Source organism: Oncorhynchus masou, chromosome 8 (assembly GCF_036934945.1).
Source record: "Oncorhynchus masou masou isolate Uvic2021 chromosome 8, UVic_Omas_1.1, whole genome shotgun sequence".
Classification (NCBI taxonomy): Eukaryota; Metazoa; Chordata; class Actinopteri; order Salmoniformes; family Salmonidae; genus Oncorhynchus; species Oncorhynchus masou.
In genome coordinates, this window is record NC_088219.1 from 44,169,187 (window position 1) to 44,176,897 (window position 7,711).

Consider the following 7,711-nt stretch of genomic DNA (forward strand, 5'->3'; position numbering starts at 1 on the left):
ACCGCGCCACCCTCTGGAGAGCCCTGCGGGTGCAGGCGGTTCAGTTGCCATACCAGGCGGTGATACAGCCCAACAGGATGCTCTCATTGTGCATCTGTAAAGGTTTGTGAGGGTTTTAGGTGTCAAGACAAATTTCTTCAGTCTTACCACACTGTCTGTGTGAGTGGACCATTTGAGTTTGTCAGGGATGTGTACGCCGAGAAACTCAAAGCTTTCCACCTTCTCCACTGCGGTCCTGTTGATGTGGATAGGGGGGTGCTCCCTCTGCTGTTTCCTGACGTCCACGATCAGCTCCTTAGTTGTGTTGACATTGGGTGAGATGTTATTTTCTTGGCACCACACTCCCAGGGCCCTCACCTCCTCCCTGTAGGCTGTCTCATCATTGTTGGTAATCAGGTAATTTGTCGTCTGGAAACTTGAGGATTGAGTTGGATGCATGTGTGGCCACGCAGTCATGGGTGAACAGGTAGTACAGGAAGGGGCTGAGCATGCACCCTTGTAGGGCCCCGTGTTGAGGATCAGCGAAGTGGAGGTGTTGTTTCCTACTTTCACCACCTGGGGGCAGCCCGTCAGGAAGTCCAGGACCCAGAATCACAGGGCAGGATTCAGACCCAGGACTTCAAGCTTAATGATGAGCTTGGAGGGTACTGTGGTGTTTAATGTTGAGCTATAGTCAATTAACAGCAATCTTACGTAGGTATTCGTGTGTGGATTTATTGGGGCGGTAAAGCAAATTGAAGTGGGTATAGGGTGTCAGGTATGGTAGAGGCGATATGATCCTTGACTAGTCTCTCAAAGCACTTCATGATGACAGAAGTGACTGCTACGGGGCAATAGTCATTTAGTTCAGTTACCTTTGTTTTCTTGGGATAGGGAGTGTTTGAATATGTCCATAAACACTCCAGCCAGCTGGTTTGCTCATGCTCTGAGGATGCGGCTAGGTATGCCATCTGGGCCGGCAGCCTTACGAGGGTTCACACGCTTAAATGTCTTACTCATGACGGCCACGGAGAAGGAGAGCCCACAGTCCTTGGGAGCAGGCGGCATCAGTGGCACTGTGTTATCCTCAAAGCGGACGAAGAAGGTGTTTAGCTTGTCCGGAAGCAAGACGTCGATGTCCGCAAAGTGGCTGGTTTTCCCTTTGTAGTCCGTGATTGTCTGTAGACCACATACGTCTCTTGTCTGAGCCATTGAATTGTGACTCCACTTTGTCTCTATACTGACATTTTGCCTGTTTGATTGCCTTATGGAAGGAATAACTACAATGTTTGTATTTAGCCATATTCCCAGTCATCTTGCCATGGTTAAATGCAATGTTTCACGCTTTCAGTTTTGTGCAAATGCTGCCGTCTATCCACAGTTTCTGGTTACAGTAGGTTTTAATAGCCACAGTGGGTACAACATCTCCTATACACTTCTTGATAAACTCAATCATCGTATCAGTGCATTCGTCAATGTTATTCTCGGAACATATCCCAGTTCACATGATCAAAACAATCTTGAAGCGTGGATTCCGATTGGTCAGACCAGTGCTGAAAAGTCCTTAGCACAGGTACTTTCTGTTTGAGTTTCTGCCTATAGGAAGGGTGGAGCAAAATGGAGTCGTGATCAGATTTGCCAAAGGGAGGGCGGGGGAGGGCCTTGTAGGGATCCCAGAAGTTGGAGTAGCAATGGTTGAGTGTTTTAGCAATGCGAGTACTACAGTCAACGTGTTGATAGAACTTCGGGAGCATTTGACATAATTTGCTGTACTTTTTTGTAAATGGTATCAATGGTAGGATTCCAAGACAGTTAATTGTTTATGGCTTTGTCCAAGTAGCCTACACTTATGAATTGATGTCCATGAGAGTGAAATGTGATTTAAAGGGGCAATCTGCGAATGGTTCTAACATTTTTGGACTTTTAAATTAATGATATACAGTATAAGCCTTCCCATTAATTCTTAAATAATAAAACGTATAAATGCCTCATGAGCTTAGTTCAGCTGTCGTACCATGTCATATTGGCCTAAGCTTGTTTTACTTGTAACACTCTATTGTTTGTAAACAACGTCAATGTAAACAAACACTGGCTGTGTATAACCTCAACCATGGTTAACACAATAATGTTTAGGTTATGGATGGTCAGTCCTTGCACCCAAAGATAGGTCTATGAATTTGAGTGTGCTTACATTTCTCTAGCCCTATCCATCCCTCAGCTGTTTACCAAAATAGTGGCCAAGTGTCAGCTTAGTTTTTTGCTTTGTTTGACACTCAGATTTCCCCTTTAAATGGAAGTTAGGATTGCCACTAACTTCCTGTTTCTCATTATGTGGGCTAAAAGACTGCATAGTGTATACAGTTGAAGCTGCATAGTGTATCCTACAGTTGTAGCAACAGGCCTACATTCTGCAGTCTTGTAGGCATGGCAACTGTAGAGACGTTGTGTCCATATTATGAGTAATAGACCATGGTAGGGACAAATATAGTTGATTAGATATGCAATACTTTGGATTTTCCCAGGGCACACATGTAGGGAATGGCACTATCAAGGCAACCGAGAAGTGTAGGTGGAACCATAACTGTATAAATTCGGATGCATTACATAAAAAGGTAATTTCGCTACTTTAGTCTTTATAGTTTTGTTCTGATATGGAGACGTGCACGCTGAATAGCAATATCCCCCAAGACTCAGTGATTTCAATATCGCAGCAAGTGTCCATTCTTGTCTTGCTTTAAACACTGTCAAGAGATGAGGCGACATGAGAGTCTCTTGTGTTTTTTCACTGTATTCTTGGTTCTGGGCTGTGCAGCTGTATTTTTCTTTACGCAACATGTGATCAGAGACCGTAATCAGAAGGTAAGCATTGCAGGGGAATCCAGATGCTTGGGTGCTTTGGCATTGGTTCGAAATTGAAGTTTAATTCACTTCTGTCGATCACCATTCATTGATAACTCGTCTCTGTGTTTGTAGGATACATTTATACCTGCAGAATACTCACTAGAGCATGGTAAATGTATGTATATATTTCACAGGTATGATATGTGTTCCAGATAGCACAGGTCTTGCTGACAGCAAACATGTGCTGATGATTTTGTTTTCCTTTTTTCTACCAAATCGTCAAGGACAGAATCTGAAGAAGCCAAACGCTCACCTGACAAGTAGGTTAATTTAACTTGGTTTGCATGTTTTTTATTTATTTTTTTATTTCACCTTTATTTAACCAGGTAGGCAAGTTGAGAACAAGTTCTCACTTACAATTGCGACCTGGCCAAGATAAAGCATAGCAGTTCGACACATACAACGACACAGAGTTACACATGGAGTAAAACAAACATACAGTCAATAATACAGTATAAACAAGTCTATATACGATGTGAGCAATTGAGGTGAGATAAGGGAGGTAAAGGCAAAAAAAGGCCATGGTGGCAAAGTAAATACAATATAGCAAGTAAAACACTGGAATGGTAGATTTGCAATGGAAGAATGTGCAAAGTAGAAATAAAAATAATGGGGTGCAAAGGAGCAAAATAAATTAATTAATTAAATACAGTAGGGAAAGAGGTAGTTGTTTGGGCTAAATTATAGGTGGGCTATGTACAGGTGCAGTAATCTGTGAGCTGCTCTGACAGTTGGTGCTTAAAGCAAGTGAGGGAGATAAGTGTTTCCATTTTCAGAGATTTTTGTAGTTCGTTCCAGTCATTGGCAGCAGAGAACTGGAAGGAGAGGCGGCCAAAGAAAGAATTGGTTTTGGGGGTGACTAGAGAGATATACCTGCTGGAGCGTGTGCTACAGGTGGGAGATGCTATAGTGACCAGTGAGCTGAGATAAGGGGGGATTTTACCTAGCAGGGTCTTGTAGATGACCTGGAGCCAGTGGGTTAGGCGACGAGTATGAAGCGAGGGCCAGCCAACGAGAGCGTACAGGTCGCAATGGTGGGTAGTATATGGGGCTTTGGTGACAAAACGGATTGCACTGTGATAGACTGCATCCAATTTGTTGAGTAGGGTATTGGAGGCTATTTTGTAAATGACATCACCAAAGTCGAGGATTGGTAGGATGGTCAGTTTTACAAGGGTATGTTTGGCAGCATGAGTGAAGGATGCTTGTTGCAAAATAGGAAGCCAAGTCTAGATTTAACTTTAGATTGGAGATGTTTGATATGGGTCTGGAAGGAGAGTTTACAGTCTAACCAGACACCTAAGTATTTGTAGTTGTCCACGTATTCTAAGTCAGAGCCGTCCAGAGTAGTGATGTTGGACAGGCGGGTAGGTGCAGGTAGCAATCAGTTGAAGAGCATGCATTTAGTTTTACTTGTATTTAAGAGCAATTGGAGGCCACGGAAGGAGAGTTGTATGGCATTGAAGCTTGCCTGGAGGGTTGTTAACACAGTGTCCAAAGAAGGGCCAGAAGTATACAGAATGGTGTCGTCTGCGTAGAGGTGGATCAGAGACTCACCAGCAGCAAGAGCGACCTCACTGATGTATACAGAGAAGAGAGTCGGTCCGAGAATTGAACCCTGTGGCACCACCATAGAGACTGCCAGAGGTCCGGACAGCAGACCCTCCGATTTGACACACTGAACTCTATCAGAGAAGTAGTAGGTGAACCAGGCGAGGCAATCATTTGAGATACCAAGGCTGTCGAGTCTGCCGATGAGGATGTGGTGATTGACGGAGTCGAAAGCCTTGGCCAGATCAATGAATACGGCTGCACAGTAATGTTTCTTATCGATGGCGGTTAAGATATCGTTTAGGACCTTGAGCGTGGCTGAGGTGCACCCATGACCAGCTCTGAAACCAGATTGCATAGCAGAGAAGGTATGGTGAGATTCGAAATGGTCAGTAATCTGTTTGTTGACTTGGCTTTCGAAGACCTTAGAAAGGCATGGTAGGATAGATATAGGTCTGTAGTAGTTTAGGTCAAGAGTGTGTCCCCCTTTGAAGAGGGGGATGACCGCAGCTGCTTTCCAATCTTTGGGAATCTCAGACGACACGAAAGAGAGGTTGAACAGGCTAGTAATAGGGGTGGCAACAATTTCGGCAGATAATTTTAGAAAGAAAGGGTCCAAATTGTCTAGCCCGGCTGATTTGTAGGAGTCCAGATTTTGCAGCTCTTTCAGAACATCAGCTGAACGGATTTGGGAGAAGGAGAAATGGGGAAGGCTTGGGCGAGTTGCTGTGGGGGGTGCAGTGCTGTTGACTGGGGTAGGAGTAGCCAGGTGGAAAGCATGGCCAGCTGTAGAAAAATGCTTATTGAAATTCTCAATTATGGTGGATTTATCAGTGGTGACAGTGGTGACAATCTTCAGTGCAGTGGGCAGCTGGGAGGAAGTGTTCTTATTCTCCATGGACTTTACAGTGTCCCAGAACTTTTTTGAGTTAGTGTTGCAGGAAGCAAATTTCTGCTTGAAAAAGCTAGCCTTGGCTTTTCTAACTGCCTGTGTATAATGGTTTCTAGCTTTCATGAACAGCTGCATATCACGGGGGCTGTTCGATGCTAATGCAGAACGCCATAGGATGTTTTTGTGTTGGTTAAGGGCAGTCAGGTCTGGGGAGAACCAAGGGCTATATCTGTTCCTGGTTCTAAATTTCTTGAATGGGGCATGTTTATTTAAGATGGTTATGAAGGCATTTAAAAAAAATATCCAGGCATCCACTACTGATGGGATGAGATCAATATCCTTCCAGGATACACCGGCCAGGTCGATTAGAAAGGCCTGCTCGCTAAAGTGTTTCAGGGAGCGTTTGACAGTGATGAGTGGAGGTCGTTTGACCGCTGACCCATTAAGGGTCAGGAAATGGGGCAGTGATCGCTGAGATTTTGGTTACAGAAAGCAGAGGTGTATTTAGAGGGCAAGTTGGTTAGGATGATATCTATGAGGGTGCCCGTGTTTTAGGCTTTGGGGAGGTACCTGGTAGGTTCATTGATAATTTGTGTGAGATTGAGGGCATCAAGTTTAGATTGTAGGATGGCTGGGGTGTTACGCATGTTCCAGTTTAGGTTGCCTAGCCGCATGAGCTCTGAAGATAGATGGGGGGCAATCAGTTCACATATGGTGTCCAGAGCACAGCTGGGTGCAGAGGGTGGTCTATAGCAGGCGGCAACGGTGAGAGACTTGTTTTTAGAGAGGTGGATTTTTAAAAGTAGAAGTTCAAATTGTTTGGGTACAGACCTGGATTGTATGACAGAACTCTGCAGGCTATCTTTGCAGTAGATTGCAACACTGCCCCCTTTGGCAGTTCTATCTTGTCTGAAAATGTTGTAGTTTGGAATTAAAATTTCAGAATTTTTGGTGGTCTTCCTAAGCCAGGATTCAGACACAGATAGAACATCCGGGTTGGCAGAGTGTGCTAAAGCAGTGAATAGAACAAACTTAGGGAGGAGGCTTCTAATGTTAACATGCATGAAACCAAGGCTATTACGGTTACAGAAGTCGTCAAAAGAGAGCGCCTGGGGAATAGGAGTGGAGCTAGGCACTGTAGGGCCTGGATTCACCTCTACATTGCCAGAGGAACAGAGGAGGAGTAGAATAAGGGTGCGGCTAAAAGCAATAAGAATTGGTCATTTAGAACGTCTGGAACAGAGAGTAAAAGGAGGTTTCTGGGGGCGATAAAATAGCATCAAGGTATAATGCACGGACAAAGGTATGGTAGGATGTGAATACAGTGGAGGTAAACCTAGGTATTGAGTGATGAAGAGAGAGATTCTGTCTTTAGAAACATCATTGAAACCAGGAGATGTCGTTGCATGTGTGGGTGGTGGAACTAATAGGTTGGATAAGGTATAGTGAGCAGGACTAGAGGCTCTACAGTGAAATAAGCCAATAAACACTAAGCAGAACAGCAATGGACAAGGCATATTGACATTAAGGAGAGGCATGCTTAGTCGAGTGATCAAAAGGGTCCAGTGAGTGGAGAGGTTGTTTGGGGGTCACGGCGATTTAGACAGCCAGCCAGGCCATAGATAGCAAGCTAGCATAGGATGGACGTCTGTTATTAGCCACCTCTTGCGTTCCGGCAGTAGATCAGTGGGGTTCCGAGTGGTAGAGGGGATTAATCCAAATCACACAACAACAACAAAAAAAACAATAGATATAGTTATAGAGGCCCAAGAAGAAAAATAATAATAATAACAATAAATAAATAAATTGTCCAATTGTCTATTCAGAGAGCAGCCGAATTTTGAAAAAAGTAGCACGATCTCTAACAGGATAAATTATTAATGCCCCTTCAGGGACAAACATGAGGAGAGGATATTCTGAAAGCCCTTGTTACATTTTTATCCCTGGAGAAACAAAAACTGTGGGGCTTTTAGATTTTTATACTCTCGTTAAAGGAATATGATTATTTTATAGCAATTTTTTTTTTTTACTTTTATTTAACTAGGCTAGTCAGTTAAGAACAAATTCTTATTTTCAATGACAGCCTAGGAACAGTGGGTTAACTGCCTTGTTCAGGGGCAGAACGACAGATTTTTACCTTGTCAGCTCGGAGATTAGATTTTGCAACCTTTCGGTTACTAGTCCAACGCTCTAACCACCAGGCTACCTGCTGGTTACTAGTCCAACGCTCTAACCACCAGGCTACCTGCTGCCCCAATGTGACATAAACATCAATAATCACTTCTATAGTTAAGATTAGATCATTTGGTATATCATAAGTATTTAGATTGTCATTATGAAGACACCTATTGGATAAATGTGCAAACTTTTGGGGCTAGTTTCAGGCCT